At 45.3% G+C, this 20,973-nt stretch overlaps 1 pseudogene; it reads right to left on the reverse strand.

Annotated features, from left to right (window-relative positions):
• Positions 1–516: 516 nt before the first annotated feature.
• The window catches only part of LOC119350245, a 98,454-nt pseudogene continuing 77,997 nt past the window's right edge, over positions 517–20,973 (reverse strand).

Consider the following 20,973-nt stretch of genomic DNA (forward strand, 5'->3'; position numbering starts at 1 on the left):
CTTTTGGTTCAAAAAAAACGAGAAAAACACTGGTTTGAACAATCCAGCAGAAAACTACAATTCTTTGGTGGTAGATGATATTAAGAAGAAACCTATCAAAAGAACAAGCAAGGGCATGCCATTTCTTACATTAAAATTATCGTATAGCAAACAGTTAAAAGATTCTTGGAAAATAAATAATAGGAGAACACCAGACCAGAAAATTCAAACTAAGAGCTCATACTACCTCGAGTGAAAAGTATCTCGTCTTGACAAGTTGGTGTTGGTTTGTTAATATTAGTCATTTTGGCTATACCAATAACAGGGGAAGGAAACAATATGTCTAAAAGGCATTAAATCCTTGGTCTGTGTGCATGGAGCTAAAACAGCACCAAAGTGAGAATGACGGGGGGGAGGGGGGTTAATATTTTTGCCGTAGCAAAAGATATACTCTAGCACTCTGTTTGTATATAGATTCAACTTAGTCATTTAAGATAAGTGACAAGCCCCAAAGGAGGATATTAAAAGATGAGTAAATTAAGTCTGTGTGGTATAAATCACTGGATATTAACAGATAGAAGAAAAGGATAAACCATTCAATGGGTAAAATGGAAAGTAATGCATCAATACCAGCTCCTTCTTTTCCTTTTGTAGGCCCGCTTTATAGGCGCGTAGGTTTTGTGCACGTTTCTGCGCATCAGTTAGTGGGCCTTTGGACGCTGACAATCTCCTTGCTGAGGCATCCTTCCTTCTTTTATCCAAACCCTTCTGTGAACCTCTAAGCTTCTTGTCTTTTGCTGGCATCTTTCCTTCATCCTCGACACATGCTGATAAATCCTCTGCATTTGCATCTTCAACGCCGACACCAGGATGAATCTGCATGTGGCTATCATAGTCCATTGATGGATCATATCCAAATGAAACTGTTTGCACACGGACACGTCACCGTGTACCTCCAACGCCGAGGGTGATGCGCCGCAGCTCACATCGAAAGAGACCCATCCGGAAGCGCGGTATGCAAGCAATCCGGCGGGTGCTTTTCAGGACCCAAAACCCCACGCGTCCGGGAGGGACCCCGTCTAGACGCGCGGCGGCTATGTGCTGCCCTAGGTCGACCTGATCGCCCCTAGGGCCTCGTGGATCACCGCCCTGCAACAACAAGAACAGACGAAGAACGAGGAAGAAGAATAACTAGGGTTAAGAAGAAAAGATAAAAGATAAAAAATGGTAGATGAATTGATTGATTGTGTGTTGTTCAATCGGCCGTCACCCTTTAGGTATATAAGAGGCGGCTGGACTTCCCGTCCAAGGAAAATTCTTGGATTCACGTCCAAAACCCTAGTCATATTTGAATTGGGTTTGTCCGAACTTTCCAAAACTGTTCGATTTAAATTGCTGCACCTTGCGGGTAATTTTCGATGTGGTAAACCACCTCGGATGGAAACGAGCCCAAAAGTAATCTTGACCGTTTCAACGAGATGAACAACTTTCATGTTGAACATTTTTTGATCAGAGGTCATCTTGAGGGTCAAATCGATCGCGCAAAACAGACTATTCCCTCACTCTACCCATCAAGTCTGGTGGGGCGCGCCACATCTCGCCTCGTGATAGGGCTGCACTCCGATTGCTCTAACTTTTGCATACGAATTCAGATTGGAACGATTTTTATATCAAAATCAACCGTTTCAACAAGAAGAAGACAATTCGTGTAGAAAGCTTTTCCATTTGAGGTCGTCTTGGGGGCTTAATCGGCCAGACTGTACTCTGAATATAAGATCTTAGTACTTTGAGCATAGTTTGAGCCTTCAAGATGAAATCGGACGGCGATGGCCCAAACTTCAAAGATGTTCATATCAACAATACGGAGCTTTTTTATGTAGATCACTTCTCCATTTTAGGCCATCTTAAATGAGTTTTTGACCGTGCCAAAATCTAGTGTCAACACATGCCCCCCTGTTTTTCGGCAAAGCTTGCGTGCCAAAAAATAACTTGCACAATGCTCTTTCTAAGGACGATGTCAACACTCCATCGACCATTTGTACGTGCTTAGGATGATAAGTATATATCAGCCATTTAGATTAGCAACAAAAGTGAAGCTAATCAAACATATGATGGTTTGATAATACCCTTTCATGATGTAAGAAATTATATTGCATCCATGGATTAAAATAAGCCCATTGAGGGTAACCAATCATACCTAATAACGAATTCCATGGCATAGGCATCAATGACATAGTTGAAGAAAATGGATATTGTGTGGACCGAAGATGTTGAAACCTTCGTGTTGGTCCTTCATAGTTTTCACTCTTTTCCTTCTTCACCTTTGCCACACTTCTTGTAATGGAAGTTTGCAAATAATTATTATTTTGAGTACCTCCTTTGGGAACCCATGCCATGTTTCTCTTTTCAAGTTCTTGTGCACTAAGCTTTTGTAATTTCTTCTTTTGCCAATACGGTAAGCCGAGTGGGCACCCCAGCTGCAATTTTGTTTGAAGTAATGGCAATTCTTGTTTTCCCTTGTGCACTCTTAATTTCTTCCCTTCATATTTGGCACTTGATTGACTTGCCTCATTGACTTTTGTAGTCAATGTCAACACTTTACTTGCCTCTTTTTCATCTGAGATCATATATGAAGTGGCACTCTTACGACCATCTCTTTTGACGCGGTAGACTTGCTTGACCACCTCTTTCTTGTTCATTGAGCTCCAAACCGATTCCTTATGATTGAAACGGTCTTTGACATGTAATTGTTCAAATGTTGATCTTTTTGGAGCTGCATAATTGTTGAAGGCAATGCAACTCTCGATGTATTGATCGGGTGCACGGTGCACGTATATATGGGTACAAGTGCAGCCCTCAGCCTCATCTATACAAGGAAACTAGAGGTGGGTCCGGTAGGAGATTATCCTAATAGATACATGCACAAATATATTCAACACCCCCCCCCCCCGCAGTCGATGAATCACCACTGATGCATAGACTGGACCAGAACTCCTCAAATGTAGGTGTCGGTAACCCCCTCATCATGACATCGGCAAACTGCTGAGCGGTGGGAACATGAAGAACGCGGACGCGCCCAAGAGCCACCTGCTCTCGCACGAAGTGAATGTCAAGCTCAATGTGCTTCGTGCGATGATGATGAACGGGGTTGGCGGAGAGGTAGACCGCAGAGACATTGTCACAGTAGACAATGGTGGCCTTCGGGACATCAAGAAGCAACTCCTAGAGAAGCTGGCAAAGCCATGAGCACTCGGCGACGGCATTGGCCACATCATGATACTCAGCCTCGGCACTGGAGCGGGATACCGTGGGTTGTTGTTTAGACGACCATGATATGAGCAAGGGCCACAGGTAGACGCAGTAGCCTGAAGTCGAGCGTCGCGTGTCCGGGCAGCCAACCCAATCGGCGTCACTATAGGTGACCAGGTCAGTCGAGGGCGAGGCCGTCAACATAAGACCCAGAGCCGTGGTGTCGCGGATGTACGGAAGAATCCGCTTCACCAGGTTCCAGTGAGTGTCGCGAGGGGCGTGCATGTGGAGACACACCTGCTGGACGGCGTACTACAGATCAGGCCGAGTGAGTGTCAAGTACTGGAGAGCACAGACGATGGAGCGCTAGAACGCCGCATTTGGCACGGGTGAGCCATCGAGCGCAGAAACCTTGGCCTTCGTGTCGATAGGCGTGGGGACATGCTTGCAGTTAAGCATGCCTACCCGCTCAAGAAGGTCATGTGCATACTGCTGCTGATGAATAAAGAACCCATCAGCGCGTCGTACCACCTCAATGCCGAGGAAGTAGTGCAACGGGACGAGGTCCTTAATGGCGAACTCAGCACTGAGGCGAGCAGTATGCTGGCGAAGGAGATCGGACGAGGAAGCCGTTAGGATGATGTCGTCGACGTAGAGGAGTAGGTAAGTGGTCGCCGGAGCCTGGTGGAAGACAAACAGCGTGGCGTCGGAGCGAGTAGCCCGGAACCTGAGCTGCTGCAGAAAGCCGGCGATCAGCTGGTACCAGGCGCGAGGGGCCTGCTTCAACTCGTACAAAGAGCAGGAGAGCAGGCACACATGGTCAGGCTGAGCCGCGTCGACGAAGCCGGTTGGCTGCTGACGGAAAACCTACTCCGAGAGATGGCCATGCAAGAACGCATTCGACACATCCATCTGATGCACCAGCTAGGCGCGAGAGACCACAAGCTGAAGGACCATGTGAATCGTGTCCAGTTTGACAACCGGGGCAAATGTGTCGGTGAAGTCGACTCCAGCGCATTGCCTAAACCCGCGGACCACCCACCGAGCCTTATAGTGCTCAAGAGACCCGTCAGGGCGAGTCTTATGCCGGAATACCCACTTGCCAGAGATGACGTTGGCATGGGGTGGCCGCGGGACAAGCTTCCAGGTGCGGTTGCGCACCAGCGCGTTGAACTCCTCCTGCATCGCCGCGAGCCAATGCGGATCGCGAAGTGCGGCTCGAGCGGACGATGGGAGAGGTGACGGTGTGGACGTCGAGGCAGCGAGGAGGTACTCATCCGCAGAATGATGCGTGCTGGGCCAGTGAATGCCGGCGCGAGCACGGGTGACCATGCGGGTGTACGGGGCGGCCGGCAGGACCGGCAGGGCCGGCGGGGTCGGCGCGGCCGGCGACGAGGCAGGCGAAGAGGCCATCGAGGAGCCGGGGTCAGGCACGGGAGATGCGCTCACTGCCCGGGCTACGGACTCAACGGGAGTGGGGGCGCCGTGGCCGCCGGCGAGGATGTGGCCGAGCCGGCGGAAACCGTCGAGGAGCCCGGGTCAGGCGCATGGGATGTGCTCACTGACCAAGCTGCAGACTCAACGGCAGTCGGAGGCACCTTGGACGCCAACGAGGGGTCCGGGTCCGATGCCGCTGACCCATAGCGGGGCCCAGGCGCGGTGGGGGCACCGAAGCCAGGGGAGGTCCACGCGCTGCAGGGGGCCCGAAGCCAGGAGGGGGCCCGAGCGCAAGTGAGCGGCCTCCCCTAGAGGCACCATGAGGAATGGGTGATGATGGCGAGTCAGCCGGCGGCAATACCTTGTGAAAAGGAAAAGACCTCTCATCAAAGTAAACGTGCTGTGAAGTGAAAACTCAGTGGGAAATCGGATCATAGCGGCGATAGCCTTTGATGTTTAGTGGGTATCCGAGAAAGATGCATGCCACGAAGCAAGGTGCGAGTTTGTGAGGAGTGGTGGAGGCGACGCTGGGATAACAGAGACACCCAAAAACACGAAGATCATCATATGAAGGTGGGCTACCGAAGAGGAGATGATGTGGTGCAAAGTTTGCACGAGCACGAGTCGGACGAACGTTGATGAGGAGAGAGGCGGTGGAGAGAGCGTCCGGCCAAAACCGGGGCGGGACAGTGGCGTGGAAAAGAAGAGTGCTCACACAATCATTGAGGGTGCAAAGGATCCGTTCGGCGCGACCATTTTGTTGCGAGGTATACGGGCAGGTGAGACAAAAAATCGTGTCGTGTGTGGCAAGGAGGGTGCGAACCCCGACGTTGTCGAACTCCTTCCCGTTGTCAGTCTGCAAGGCATGAATGGGACGCCCAAACTGCATAGCGACGTAGGAGTAAAAAGTAGTGAGAACGGAGAGTGCATCGGATTTTCTCCGCAACGGGAAGGTCCACACATAGTGCGAAAAATCATCAAGTATGACAAGATAGTATAAAAAACCCGTATTACTGGCAACAGGAGATGTCCACAAATCACTATGAATCAACTCAAATGGATACGACGCAACCAATGAGGACGCGCTAAACGGAAGACGGGAATGCTTGCCGAGACGACATGCATGACAAGTATGATCATTGGTTTTATTACACGTGAATGAAAAAGTCCTAAGAATATAACGAAGGGTGGCCGGGTTCGGATGCCCCAGCCGAGCATGCCAAAGGTCCACCGTGGCGGAGAGAGCGACCGGAGCGGATGTGGAAGTGGCGGTGGAGTTCACCGGGTAGAGTCCGTCCGGGCTGTAACATCGGTGGAGCACCATCCGGGTATGGGCGTCCTTGACAGAAAAACTCACTTCGTCAAATTCAACAGTTATAGGATTTTCACGTGTAAGAGAACGAACGGAAACAAGATTAGTGACTAACTCAGGTGAAACTAAGACATTAGACATGTGAATAGGCGTAGAGTTAGACAGAAATGAACCATGACCGACATGAGTAATGGGAAGGGAAGACCCGTCCCCAATAGTGGTACGACATGCGGTAGAAACTGGAAATACGGAGTTGAGGTTACCAGGGTTGGAAGTCATGTGGGTGGTAGCCCCGGAATCCATATACCAGTCGCCGCCTCCGTTGTACGTGTCGGGTGTAGGGGCGGAGTGAAGCGCCGCAAGGAGAGCCGGGTCCCAAGGGGCCGGCGGGAGGGCGGCGGCCGCGGCCGGAGGGGCGGCGGGGTAGGCACCCGAGGCAGCGTATCCAGGCATGGCCGTGGCGTAGCCACCCGGGATGGCGCACGGAGGGGCCGCGACGGGGTAGCCACCCGGGGCGGCGAAGAACGCCTGATGCGCGCCGGGGCAGGGGCCGAGGATCCCAGCCGAGATGGGCCCGCGGCACGGGCATCATGTACGCATGGACCACCCCTGTCCAAGGGTTGGTTGCGGCGGCCCAGGGAGCACGCGGGAGGGGGGGGGGCAGTTGCTGCTGCTGCGGCTGGCGGGGCGCCCCCCATGTTGTGCTGCTGCTGCTGCTTCTTACGATGACACCCCCCGCGACGATGATTGGGGGCAGGGGGCGGCGGCTGGTAGACGGGCGCTGGTGGCGCCTGGAAGTACGACGCCGGCAGCGGCGACAAAGGCCGCGGCGGCTGCGGCGCCCTGGGAGGAGCGGCGCAGGAGGTGTCCGCCATGAGATCCGTGTGCATGGCCCGGGACTTCACCATCTTCATCCTCCTCTCCTCTAACCGAAGATAGGCCACGACCCGTGGAAAGGTCGGGTCTGGGAGGAACGTGACGTTGGAGGCCGCGTTGCCGAACTCCTCGTTCAGACCGGCGGTGAGCGTGCTGAGGAGGAGGTCATCGGAGACCCGCTCCCCGAGGTCACGGAGCTCATCAGCGAGTTTCTTAAGGCGCATGCAATAATCGTCAACGGACGAGTCAAGCTGATGGCAGCCAAAAAATTCCTGCTAAAGAAATACGCGGCACTGGAGGGCGTTGTCAAGGAAGAGCCCGTTCAGCTTCGCCCACACCATCTGCGCGTCATCAGTGTCGCAAACGATGGTGTGGAATATGTCCTTGGAGATGGTTTGGTATAGCCAGCGAGTGATGGTGGCGTCGATGGTCAGCCAGTCATCGTCCGCGAACATGAGGCCGGAGTCAATGGAGCCATCGACGTGATCGATGAGGTGGTACTCACGGAAGACGAGGGAGAAGTAGGTTTTCCACGCGTAGTAGGTGGAGGTGGCGTAGTCAAGAACGACGGGCACACGGGCAAAGATGTCAAGATCGCAGATGACCTCCACCGGGGGAGGGGCCGGACCTTCGAAGGGATTGGAGGGGTGGGAGATGGCGGAGTGGGGAGAAGCCATGGATGCGGCGGCGACCGAGGGGAGGAGTGGCTGCGCGGCTGGCGGGGAGATGGCGATCGGGTGGGAGGGGCGATCGGGTGGGAGGCGGCTCGGGAGGGAGGCGGCTTGGGAGGGAGAGGGAGGCAGCTTGGGGATGGGGAGGCGCACGCGGCGGTGCTAGTAGAGGACGGCGGCGGCAGCAGCTAGGAGCTGCGGCGGCGCCGTCTAGGAGCGGAAGCTAGGGTTGGATCGGAAGGGAAACTGATACCATGTTGAAGGCAATGCAACTCTCGATGTATTGATCGGGTGCACGGTGCACGTATATATGGGTACAAGGGCAGCCCTCAGCCTCATCTATACAAGGAAACTAGAGGTGGGGCCGGTAGGAGATTATCCTAACAGATACCTGCACAAATATATTCAACAATAATGTTTGTGAGATGGTCTAAAATAAGATGAAGAATGTGCCCTTGTATCATACCTGTCCCATGATGGATATGGATTTACATGATCATAGGAAGGTATCCATGGCATTGGCATTGGCGGCAGAGAATATGGATATGAATATACCACATTAGAATTCTCATTTTGCCAATACCGATCCTCGGGTTTGCGCCTAGGGGGTGATCTTGATGCTTTTGCATTACTCGTCCAATAAGCACCATTATCTTCACTTTTCTTTTGATATTTATCTAATAACTGTGCAAAAGTGACCTTAGATTTCTTGTGCTTGTGCTTATTGCGGCCTTTATCTCCTTTGGTTTTGCTTGCATCGATCTTTGGATTGCTTTGTTGCCCCCTAGCCCTTGGCGTCTTCATTGTATCTTCGATAGAACTCATGCCTTCAAGAATATTTTCATTGTGCTCTTGAACAACTTCTTTACTTGAAAGCTTGATCCCATCACCTGCAGTTTTTACCTTCTCATCTTTAAAGGAATCGTCTTGAAGCAGCCGATTCAAAAACTTTTTTCCATTAGGACCAATCGGAATAGACTGGTCATCTCTTGGTGTTTCAATGAATTTTAATCGTCTTTTATCAATGGCCAATTTAACTATTTGACGAAACATGTTGCAATCCTCAAAATTATGCTTGGACGAATCATGCAACTTGCAATACATTCGTCCTTGGATTGATGGCTTCACATGATGATTAAGAACTCTAATGTAATTATTTTTCAGCAACAAATCAAATATTTGATCACACATGCTTGAATTGAAGGTAAACTTTTTATTCTCTAGCCGATCTTGCTGTGAGAACGGCTTTGGAGTTAAGCAAACGAATGGTTCAGATTTGGAATATCCACATTCAGCTATGCATTGTGTTTTGCACCCTATCTCCAATGTATTTGGATAAGATATCATATGAGCATCGGATTTGTCAAAAGAATTTGACCTTGGCTTTAAATTTCTGAAACAAAAATAGTTAGAATACACATGTCTCAATTGAGACCAAGTGCAAGCCAAGTATGAAACAAGCAAAGCTACCCAATTAGATATAAAATTTTGATAAAGAAATGGGGAAAACTTTAGCTGCAATAATAGGTCACTATCGGTCTTTATAAATGGCACAATAGGTTGACCAATATTTTCTATAAAAGTTTTACTACTAACAAGTAAATTTCCCTTCTTCATTGGTCTTTCAAAATTACTTATGAGAATTTTTCTTATAGAAGCATCAACAATAAAGTTGCGACCAAATCAGAAGATTGATAAATCACTTGCTAGACATACCTTTTCAAACACGTTGGGAGAGCATGATGGCTGCATTACTTGAACGATATGTTGTTCCTCTTTCGAATAGCTCCCCAACACTTTGTCGTCCTATTTTTTAGAACAGATTCGACATACATAATATTTGATTTGGTCTTTTCAATAACCGAATTAACTTTGTTATCTGAATCACCACCTTTTTTGATAATTGTATCCACACCTAGTGCTTTCTCTTTTTGACATAATCTAGCTTGGATTGCAGCAGAATTAATATGCTTTCCCTCTTTTATTAATTCATGTAGAATAACATTGCATTAGTCCCAAAAAGATGTAAGATTTTTCTTAATGACTCAATCTGGATAGAATTGCCCCCCGACACTTTTAGACTCTTTCGGTAACGAGATGTCACCGAAATTCCGTAATTGTGCAGGGAAAACATTGTATGCTACGATACTAGGTGAAGACACATGTGATCCTATAGAATTTTCACGTATTTGGCTATTAGCGTGAAGGTGTGAAACCAAAAAATTAGTAGCATGAGGTGTAGCATATGATGATTGATGGTAATTGGCCGAATAACTAGTAGTAGCATGGCCAATTCCCCTATCCACCGACATGTTTTGATTAACATATTGCAAACTAGTTGCCGATGAATAAAAAGGTGAAACACTTTGTTGCATATTATCTGAAGTTCTTATATGAGGTGTTTCAACTTCGTTAACGAAACTCATCATGTTGTTCATCGGCATATGGATTTATGGGGCTGCCGATGCATGGGAGTTGGTACACATATGCTCCATGTTGCTAAAATTATATGAGGTGGAAGCATGGAGATTTTGTTGCATCGGCTCTTGCACATAATTACATGCATGATTGATAAAGCTATGGCTAGCCGATACATTATGCTCATTAAACGATCTAGCAACAACATATGCATCATTTGCATCTACATAAGTAAATTGGGTATTCATGTTACCTTTGTAGATTGCAAATCCTAGATGACGATCTCTTCGTAGCAAGAACGGGATGGAGACCGTCCAAAGCTTTGTTCCCAGCGGGAGCTCCAAAAAGTGTGTTCGCACACGGACACGTTGCCGTGTACCTCCAATATCGAGGGTGATGCACCGCAGCTCACGTCGAAGGAGACCTGTCCGGAAGCGCGGTACGCAAGCAATCCGGCGGGTGCTTTTCAGGACCCGAAACCACACGGGCCTGGGAGGGACCCCATATGGACGCGCGGCGGCTATGGGCTGCCCTACGTCAACCTGATCGCCCCTAGGGCTCATGGATCGCCGCCCTGCAACAACAAGAACAGACGAAGAACGAGGAAGAAGAAGAATTAGGGTTAAGGAGAAAAGATAAAAGATAAAAAATGGTAGATGAATTGATCAATTGTGTGTTGTTCAATCGGCCGTTACCCCTTAGGTATAAAAAAGGCGGCTGGACTTCCCGTGCAAGTAAAAGGCCTGGATTCACATCCAAAACCCTAGTCAAATTTGGATTGGGTTTGTCCGAACTTTCCAAAACTATTTGGTTTAAACTGGATGCACCTTGCGGGTAATTTTTGATATGGTAAACCACCTCGGAGGGAAACGAGCCCAAAAGCAATCTTGACATTTCGACGAGACAAACAATGTTTTTTTATCAGAGGTCATCTTGAGGGTCAAATCGATCACGTAAAACAGGATATTCCCACGCGCTACCCATTGATACGTCTCCAATGTATCTATAATTTTTGATTGTTCCATGCTATTATATTATCTGTTTTGAATGATTATGGGCTTTATTATACACTTTTATATTACTTTTGGGACTAACCTATTAACTGGAGGCCGAGCCCATATTGTTGTTTCAGTATTTCGAAGAAAAGGAATATCAAACAGAGTCCAAACAGAACGAAACCTTCGGCAGCGTGATTTTTGGAAAGATTATGATCCAGGAGACTTGGAGTTCACGTCAGAAGAGCCTCGAGGAGGCCACGAGATAGGAGGGCGCGCCCCCTGTCTCGTGGGCCCCTCGAGCACCTCCCGACTGACTTCTTTTGCCTATATAAGCCTACGTACCCTAAAACCATTGAATATCAAGATAGATCGGGAGTTCCGCCGCCGCAAGCCTCTGTAGCCACCAAAAACCTCTCGGGAGCCCTTCCCGGCATCCTGCCGGAGGGGGATCCTTCACCGGTGGCCATCTTCATCATCCCGATGCTATCCATGACGAGGAGGGAGTAGTTCACCCTCAGGGCTGAGGGTATGTACCAGTAGCTATGTGTTTGATCTCTCTCTCTCTCTCATGTTCTCTCTCGTGTTCCCTCTATGGCACGATCTTGATGTATCCCGAGCTTTTCTATTGTAGTTGGATCTTATGATGTTTCTCCCCCTCTACTCTCTTGTGATGAATTGAGTTTACCCCTTTGAAGTTATCTTATCGGATTGAGTCTTTTATGAGAACACTTGATGTATGTCTTGCCGTGCTTATCTGTGGTGACAATGGGATATCATGTGCCTCTTGATGTATGTTTTTGTGACCAACTTGCGGGTTCCGCCCATGAACCTATGCATAGGGGTTGGCACACGTTCTTGACTCTCTGGTAGAAACTTTGGGGCACTCTTTGAAGTACTTTGTGTTGGTTGGATGAATCTGAGATTGTGTGATGCATATCGTATAATCATGCCCACAGATACTTGAAGTGACAATGGAGTATCTAGGTGACATTAGGGTTTTGGTTGATTTGTGTCTTAAGGTGTTATTCTAGTACGAACTCTTTAATAGATTGATCCGAAGGAATAACTTTGAGGTGGTTTCGTACCCTACCATAATCTCTTCGTTCGTTCTCCGCTATTAGTGTCTTTGGAGTGACTCTTTGTTGCATGTTGAGGGATTGTTATATGATCTATCTATGTTATTATTGTTGAGAGAACTTGCACTAGTGAAAGTATGAACCCTAGGCCTTGTTTCCTATCATTGCAATACCGTTTACGCTCACTTTTACCACTTGTGACCTTGCTGTTTTTATTATTTCAGACTACAAATACCTTTATCTACCTTCCATATTGCATTTGTATCACCATCTCTTCGCCGAACTAGTGCACCTATACAATTTACCATTGTATTGGGTGTGTTGGGGACACAAGAGACTCTTTGTTATTTGGTTGCAGGGTTGTTTGAGAGAGACCATCTTCATCCTACGCCTCCTACGGATTGATAAACCTTAGGTCATCCACTTGAGGGAAATTTGCTACTGTCCTACAAACCTGTGCACTTGCAGGCCCAACAACGTCTACAAGAAGAAGGTTGTGTAGTAGACATCAAGCTCTTTTCTGGTGCCGTTGCCGGGGAGGTCTTCGCTCAAGTCAAGACATACCAAGTACCTATCACAAACCCATCTCCCTCGCATTTACATTATTTGCCATTTGCCTCTCATTTTCCTCTCCCCCACTTCACCCTTGCCGTTTTTTCGCCCTCTCTTTCCCAATCTCCTCTCCGCCTTTTTGTTTGCCTTCCCGTTGCCATGGCCGAATCAAAAAGAACTAAGATTTCTAGTGCCTTGGATAACCCCTCTATCCTCTCTAAGCTCATAAACAATGATGCTACGGAAAGACCCACCGGGATCACCAATGAGAGTTTAGATGATTTTGATGAAGATGACTCTGGAATTTTTTGCTATTTGCTTGATGAATCCTTAAAAGATGCTTGGGATAGGTTATTAAGGATTCTGGCTAGCTATGTGCCACAATATCAAATTGATGTTTACTTAAAAAGTTTCTATGTTTGCTTGCCCTCTTCTTTCAAACAAGTTCTAGATTCTATTTTTGAAGAAGGTTTTCTTGAAGGGGATGTTATAGATACCTATTAAAAAATGAAAACCATATTTGGGCACCCTTTAAATGATAAAGTTGAATAAACCACTCTCTTGTGCTTTTATCAAAATGAAATTATCAAAGAAATGAAGTCTAGCTTAGATGCAAATTTCCATAACGTGCTTAATCTTACTTCATCCATTAATGGCAATGTTCTTACCCTGAATAGAAGGATGAATGCCATATAAAGGATATCCTCTCTTGTTACTTATGAATCAAGTGCCAAAGATGGCACTCGTTAGATCTATCTTCGCTTTTATGCCTAGCTAGGGGCGTTAAACGATAGCGCTAGTTGGGAGGCAACCCAATTTTCTTTATGTTCTTTGTTTTTGTTCCTGTTTAGTGTTAAATTTTGTTTCTACTTTCTGTTTAGATGTGTTTTTATCTTTTGTTTAGTGTTTGTGCCAAGTAGAACCTATAGGATAAACTATGATGATGGTTGATTTGATTCTGCTGAAAAACAGAAACTTTGCGCTCACGAGAAACAATTCAATAAATCACAGAAACGTGATTTTGCATTGATTCTTTTTGCTGCTGATCAATAAACAAATTTTCCAGCACTTCATATTTTGGTAGGATTTTTAGAGTTCTAGAAGTTTGCGTTAGTTACAGATTTCTACAGACTGTTCTGTTTTTGACAAATTCTGTTTTTCATGTGTTGTTTGCTTATTTCAATGCATCTATGGCTAATAAATTAGTTTATAAACCATAAGGAAGTTGGAATACAGTAGGTTTAACACCAAAATAAATAAAGAATGAGTTCATTACAGTACCTTATGTGGTGGTTTTGTTTTCTTTCACTAACGGAGCTTATAAGATTTCCTGTTGAGTTTTGTGTTCCGAAGTTTTCAAGTTTTGGGTAAAGCTTTTATGGACTATGGAATAAAGTGGCAAGAGCCTAAGCTTGGGGATGCCCAAGGCACCCCAAGATATTCAAGAATAGCCAAAAGCCTAAGCTTGGGGATGGCCCGGGAAGGCATCCCCTCTTTCGTCTTCGTTCATTGATAACTTTACTTGGAGCTATATTTTTATTCGCCACATGATATGTGTTTTGCTTGGAGCGTCGTGTATTATATTGGTCTTTGCTTGTTAGTTTACCACAATCATCCTTGCTGTACACACCTTTTGGGAGAAGCCTATTTGATTAGAATTTGCTAGAATACTCTATGTGCTTCACTTATATCTTTTGAGCTTGTTAGTTTTTGCTCTAGTGCTTCACTTATATCTTTTAGAGCATGGTGGTGGATTAATTTTGAAGAAATTGATAGTCTCTCATGCTTCACTTATATTATTTTGAGAGTCTCTCAGAACAGCATGGTATTTGCTATGGTTACAAATTTGGTCCTAGAATGATGAGCATCCAAGTTGGGTATAATAAAAACTATCATAGAAAGTGAATTGGATGCTATGATCAATTTGATGCTTGATAATTGTTTTGACATATGGAGGTAGTGATATTAAAGTCATGCTAGTTGGGTGATTATGAATTTAAAGAATGCTTGTGTTGAAGTTTGTGATTCCCGTAGCATGCACATATGGTGAACCGCTTTGTGATGAAGTTGGAGCACAATTTTATTTATTGAATGTCTTCCTTATGAGTGGCAGTCGGGGACGAGCGATGGTCTTTTCCTACCAATCTATCCCCCTAGGAGCATGCGTGTAGTGCTTTGGTTTTTGATGAGTTCTAAATTTTTACAACAAGTATATGAGTTCTTTTGACTAATGTTGAGTCCATGGATTATACGCACCCTTTCACCCTTCCATTATTGCTAGCCTCTCTTGTACTGTGCAACTTTCGCCGGTACCATACACCCACCATATACCTTCCTCAAAACAGCCACCATACCTACCTATTATGGCATTTCCATAGCCATTCCGAGATATATTGCCATGCAACTTTCCACCGTTTCATTTATTATGACACGTTTCATCATTGTCATATTGCTCTTTGCATGATCATGTAGTTGGCATCATATTTGTGGCAAAGCCACCATCATAATCTTCATACATGTCACTCTTGATTCATTGCATATCCCGGTATACCGCCGGAGGCATTCACATAGAGTCATATCTTGTTCTAGCTTTGAGTTGTAATTTTTGGGTTGTAAATCCATAAAAGTGTGTGATGATCTCCATTATTAGAGCATTGTCCTAGTGAGGAAAGGATGATGAAGACTATGATTCCCCCACAAGTCGGGATGAGACTTCGGACTTTACAAAAAAAAGAAGAGAAAGGCCAAAAAGAAAAAAAGAAAAAAAAGAGAAGCCCAAAGAAAAGAAAAAAAAGAGAGAAAACAAGAAGAGAAAAAAAGAATGAGAGAAAAAGAGAGAAGGGACAATGCTACTATCTCTTTTTCCACACTTGTGCTTCAAAATAGCACCATGATCTTCATGATAGAGAGTCTCATATGTTGTCACTTTCATATACTAGTGGGAATTTTTCATCATAGAACTTGGCTTGTATATTCCAATGATGGGCTTCCTCAAAATGCCCTAGGTCCTCATGAGCAAGCAAGTTGGATGCACACCCACTAGTTTTCTTTTGTTGATCGTTCATATATTTATAGCTCTAGTGCATCCGTTGCATGGCAATCCCTACTCACTCACATTGATATCTATTAATGGGCATCTCCATAGCCTGTTGATACGCCTAGTTGATGTGAGACTATCTTCTCCTTTTTTGTCTTCCCCACAACCACCATTCTATTTCACATATAGTGCTATGTCCATGGCTCACGCTCATGTATTCCGTGAAAGTTGAAAGAGTTTGAGATTATTAAAGTATGAAACAATTGCTTGGCTCGTCATCGGGGTTGTGCATGATTAAATACTTTGTGTGATGAAGATAGAGCAACAGCCAGACTATATAATTTTGTAGGGATAACTTTCTTTGGCCATGTTATTTTGAGAAGACATGATTACTTTGCTTAGTATGCTTGAAGTATTACTATTTATTATGTCAATATGAACTTTTATTTTGTATTATTTGGATCTGAACATTCATGCCACATTAAAGAAAATTACATTGAGAATTATGCTACGTAGCATTCCACATCAAAAATTCTCTTTTTATCATTTACCTACTCGAGGACGAGCAGGAATTAAGCTTGGGGATGCTTGATATGTCTCCAACGTATCTATAATTTTTGATTGCTCCATGCTATTATATTATCTGTTTTGAATGATTATGGGCTTTATTATACACTTTTATATTACTTTTTGGACTAACCTATTAACCGGAGGCCCAACCTATATTGCTGTTTTATTGCCTGTTTTAGTATTTCGAAGAAAAGGAATATCAAACGGAGTCCAAACGGAACGAAACCTTCGGCAGCGTGATTTTTGGGAAGATTATGATCCAGGAGACTTGGAGTTCACATCAGAAGAGCCTCGAAGAGGCCACGAGATAGGAGGGCGCGCCCCCTGTCTTGTGGGCCCCTCGAGCACCTCCCGATCGACTTCTTTCCCTATATAAGCCTACGTACCCTAAAACCATTGAATATCAACATAGATCAGGAGTTCCGCCGCCGCAAGCCTCTGTAGCCACCAAAGACCTCCCGGGAGCCCTTCCCGGCACCCTGCCGGAGGGGGGATCCTTCACCGGTGGCCATCTTCATTATCCTAGCGCTATCCATGACGAGGAGGGAGTAGTTCACCCTCGGGGCTGAGGGTATGTACCAGTAGCTATGTGTTTGATCTCTCTCTCTCTCGTGTTCTCTCTCGTGTTCCCTCTATGGCACGATCTTGATGTATCCCGAGCTTTGCTATTGTAGTTGGATCTTATGATGTTTCTCCCCCTCTACTCTCTTGTGATGAATTGAGTTTTCCCCTTTGAAGTTATCTTATCGGATTGAGTCTTTTATGAGAACACTTGATGTATGTCTTGCCGTGCTTATCTGTGGTGACAATGGGATATCATGTGCCTCTTGATGTATGTTTTTGTGACCAACTTGCGGGTTCCGCCCATGAACCTATGCATAGGGGTTGGCACACGTTCTTGACTCTCCGGTAGAAACTTTGGGGCACTCTTTGAGGTACTTTGTGTTGGTTGGATGAATCTGAGATTGTGTGATGCATATCGTATAATCATGCCCACGGATACTTGAAGTGACAATGGAGTATCTAGGTGACATTAGGGTTTTGGTTGATTTGTGTCTTAAGGTGTTATTCTAGTACGAACTCTTTAATAGATTGATCCAAAAGAATAACTTTGAGGTGGTTTCGTACCCTACTATAATCTCTTCGTTCGTTCTTCGCTATTAGTGTCTTTGGAGTGACTCTTTGTTGCATGTTGAGGGATTGTTATATGATCTATCTATGTTATTATTGTTGAGAGAACTTGCACTAGTGAAAGTATGAACCCTAGGCCTTGTTTCCTATCATTGCAATACCGTTTACGCTCACTTTTACCACTTGTTACCTTGCTGTTTTTATTATTTCAGATTACAAATACCTTTATCTACCTTCCATATTGCATTTGTATCACCATCTCTTCGCCGAACTAGTGCACCTATACAATTTACCATTGTATTGGGTGTGTTGGGGACACAAGAGACTCTTTGTTATTTGGTTGCAGGGTTGTTTGAGAGAGACCATCTTCATCCTACGCCTCCTACGGATTGATAAACCTTAGGTCATCCACTTGAGGGAAATTTGCTACTGTCCTACAAACCTGTGCACTTGCAGGCCCAACAACGTCTAAAAGAAGAAGGTTGTGTAGTAGACATCACCCATCACACATGCATCTAGTGGGGCGCGCCACATCTCGCCTCGTGACAGGGCTGCACTCCGATTGCTCTAACTTTTGCATACGAACTTGGATTGGGATGATATTTTATATCAAAATCGACCGTTTCAACGAGACGAAGAAAATTCATGTAGAACGTTTTTCCATTTGTGGTCGTCTTGGGGGCTTAATCGGCCAGACTGTACTCTGAATATAAGATCTTAGTACTTTGAGCATAGTTTCAGCCTTCGAGATGAAATCGGACGGCGATGGCTAAAACTTCAAAGATGTTCATATCAACAATACGGAACTCTTTTATGTAGATCACTTCTCCATTTGAGGCCATCTTAAATAAGTTTTTGACCGTGCCAAAATTTAGTGTCAATAGAAGCATCTTCAAATCCACGCTCTGGCATCAATTCATCTGGCTCATAGAAAAGTTCACCTCCAGCCTTGGCATCCGATGTTTTCTGAACACTTGTGCCAAGCTCAGCATCTATGTCAATGGCAGTATGGCCGTCAGCTCCAAGGTTATCATGTGAGGTGGAGGTAACATGTATCATGAAGGAGTCATCCACACCGTGCACATTCTACTTTTCCTCCATGGTGGGTCTCTTGTAATGCCCCTCGGCAAGGGGGTCCAAGGAGCTCCGCCTGTCCATTGAGTAGTCATGTCCATAAACCATGAAGTCATCATTTGCCCCTCTTCTGTATCCCCCACCTCTGGCTTCTATCTCCTTCATGTCACCATCCACAAAGCTCCAACCTTCTCCAAACATCATAAGTTCATCATCAGACATCATCTGCCTGGCCCTAATTCTCCCATCGGCTGTGTTGAAAGGTATTCCATTTCGCTCATCGACATCAGCAGAACCTAGCTCGAATAAAATAATAGGATCATCCATATTTCTTGTGGTCTCTCTCCTCCTAGGTGGTGGTGGTGGCTCTCTTTCACTGTCGAACATATCCGCATCATTATTATCTCTTGTCTTCTCTTCATCTCTGAGCAAGAAGTTCTGGAACGCATTCCAGTTTCCTTGATCTCCATCTTGCTTTTTTCCGAAAAGGTTGATCTCCATCTTGCAGCCCATTAGACATTCCATCCTTGGTGTACTCATCTTTAGACTCAATGATTTTCTTTTTTTTAGAAAAGGAGGTTGACCTCCGGCCTCTACATCAATCGATGCATGCATCCATATTATTAAAAAGCGTAACAAGGTCTTAGGTTCCAAGGAAGCTTATAAACCGAGCCAAGAGAAAAAATAAATATGTAAAGTGCCACATCCGGCAATAACACGCCACATCCGGCGATAAAGAATAGACTACGATGCCTACACACCTAGTCTATTATTAGCTCGCCATCCAAATCAGCTGAAGATAGCCCGTGCAACCGTCTCCCAACAGTTGCATCCAATATCCAAAAGCTCCCTAAAATCCACATGAGTGAGTAACGACCACGTACGGATCCAAGTTGTAGCTCTATAGATAACCTCCAAAAAATTAGTGAAGTTTATCCCATTAAAGATCATATCATTTCTAGTGTTCCATATAGCCCAGAAAAGTGCACATATCCCCATCCGAATATGTTTAGCTACTTGTATGTCCACTCCATTAAGCCAAGTCCCAAATAACGTGTTTATGCTCGTGGGGGGGGGTGAACGTTAAAAGCTATATGAATTGATCGCCATAACAATTTTGAAAGTGGACACTGGAGAAAGAGGTGTTTAATCGATTCATTTTGATCACAAAAACAACACCTGGAGCTACCAACCCAATTCCTTTTCAGCAAATTATCTTTGGTCAAAATAACTCCTTTGTGGACGAACCACATAAAGATTTTGATGCGAAGCAGAACTTTAATCTTCCATATGTGCAAAGACCTCGACAATGGCCCGGAATCAATTAAGTTCAAATACATGGATTTCACAGAGAAAATTCCATTCATGGTTAGCTTCCAACTAATGGTATCTTCCTGGTCCGAAAGTAGAACATCCATCAACCTACAGACCAGGTGGAGCCAAGCATTCCAACCTTCCCCTACAAGGGATCTCCTAAATTGGATATTAAGTGGCATCGAGTTTAATATTGTGGAAACATAATCCTCCTTAAGTTGCACAATATTATATAAGGAAGGGTATTGTAAAGCTAAAGGCGTCTCCCCTAGCCAGGTATCCTCCCAGAATCTAGTAGTGGTACCATTACGAACTAGGCACTTTACCCATTGAAAGAAAGTTCCACTTGTTCTCATTAACCCCTTCCAAAAGGGTGAGTCTGTTGGCCTTGCGTTAACTTGGGCCAAGGTCTTAGAGTGTAGGTATTTATTCCGCAAGATTTGTACCCACATGCCCTCGGTCTCAGTAGATAGTCTGTATAGCCACTTGCAAAGTAGACATCTATTCTTTACCTTTAAATTTTCGATCCCTAACCCACCCTGGTCTTTTGGTCTACACATGATATCCCATCTAGCCAGTCTGTATTTCTTCTTGGCCTCATCCCTTTGCCAGAAGAATCGGGATCTATAGAAGTCAAGTCTTTTTCGTACCCCTACCAATACTTCAAAGAAAGATAAGAGGAACATCGACAAACTCATCAAAACCGAATTTATCAAAACCAGCCGACCTCCGTAAGACATTAGCTTGCCCTTCCAGCAGCTTAGCTTTTTTTCAAATCTATCTTCAACACATTTCCATTCCTTGTTCGTTAACCGTCGATGATGAATTGGGATCCCTAGATAACTAAAAGGTAAGGATCCCATTTCACAACGGAACAAGTTTCTATAATCGTCTTGTTCTTCTTTGGCTCTCCCAAAGCAGAACCATTCGCTTTTATTGAAGTTGATTTTGAGCCCCGGCAGTTGCTCAAAAAGGCATAAAACAAGGTTCATATTTTAGCTTTTGCAAGATCGTGTTCCATGAATATAATAGTGTCATCCGCATAATGTAGAATGGAGACGCCCCCCTCTACAAGGTGGGGGACGATTCCTCCTACTTGGCCACTCTCTTTAGCCCGACCAATAAGTACTGCCAACATATCCGCTACAATGTTAAACAGCACAGGAGACATGGAGTCCCCCTGACGTAACCCCTTATGTCTCTGGAAATAATGGCTTGTATCATCATTGACCTTTATCCCGACACTGCCTTTCTGTATGAAGGAATCCACCTGAGATCT

Source organism: Triticum dicoccoides, chromosome 1B, assembly GCF_002162155.2.
Source record: "Triticum dicoccoides isolate Atlit2015 ecotype Zavitan chromosome 1B, WEW_v2.0, whole genome shotgun sequence".
NCBI lineage: Eukaryota > Viridiplantae > Streptophyta > Magnoliopsida > Poales > Poaceae > Triticum > Triticum dicoccoides.